The sequence below is a fragment of the Phalaenopsis equestris genome, unplaced genomic scaffold (assembly GCF_001263595.1).
Source record: "Phalaenopsis equestris unplaced genomic scaffold, ASM126359v1 Scaffold000002, whole genome shotgun sequence".
Classification (NCBI taxonomy): domain Eukaryota; kingdom Viridiplantae; phylum Streptophyta; class Magnoliopsida; order Asparagales; family Orchidaceae; genus Phalaenopsis; species Phalaenopsis equestris.
In genome coordinates, this window is record NW_018164444.1 from 3653860 (window position 1) to 3654966 (window position 1107).

Consider the following 1107-nt stretch of genomic DNA (forward strand, 5'->3'; position numbering starts at 1 on the left):
GTTGAATTTGAAGCAATGCATTCTGAGCATGAGTCATCCAAGAGAAGCAGTCCTGTCATAGGTACACTTAATGTTTAATAAACAACACTAATATAGACTTAATGACTCCATTTACATACATTAATTCTTCATTAAAATAGTAAAAAAAAGACAATTAAATAATATTAGGTTAATTTAGAAACATCTGTTTGATTAGGAGCTGAACTCGATGATTTTTGTATCTCGTACTCATCGCTCTTATGTGATATTAGTCTTGGTAGGAATCGAACCCAGGTCAGAAGGGTCTTACCACAAATAACGTTGTTGCCTCCCGACTTGTCATCCAATGATGCACGTAAACAAAACTTTTACGTGAATAAACATGATGAGACGAAAAAAAAAACAAATAAGATAGAAAATAAAATATTTTAAATGAATTCAAAACCGGGCAGAGGAGCATGATAGTGATTCTATTGGGTTTCTTCGTATCATCAAATTATATGGTGACATTGGTGAGTGATTAACAGAGTTGCAAGTAATTAAGAAAATTTTAAGTGTTATTAACAAAATATTAAAATGGAATCTCACATATTAATGCCTTTGTGCTTCTCAATAAAATGACAATGACAATGACAATTATAATAATAATAATGAGTGTCAAAATAGTCTTAGACTATTTACATGAGTTGCTTATAATCTCAGCTCGATCTAATGGTTTTTCATGATAACTATTTCAATCTCAAATTAAAAAATCCATGAATTTTTTGACACTTTTATGAACTTACAAGCAATAAATATCCTATCTAAATAGTTGAAATCACGGCACTATTTTGATAATTTACTCTAATGATAATAATAATAATAACAATTTACAGATCACAGAACGTGTAAGCAGATAAATCAGTTCACGAAAGAAGAAAGTCACTAATTTGTTAATTTTTTTTTTTTTTTTTTTTTGCATGATTATATACAAGAGCGATACACCAAAATAAAATCAATATTATGGGAGGCAAATAAATTGATTTATTTTCCTATACATAGCTTAAATTAATTTGTTTAGTATTAAAAAAATTATTAATTGAAATTTAATAATATGTATTTATTATGTATAAAATTATAATAAAAAAT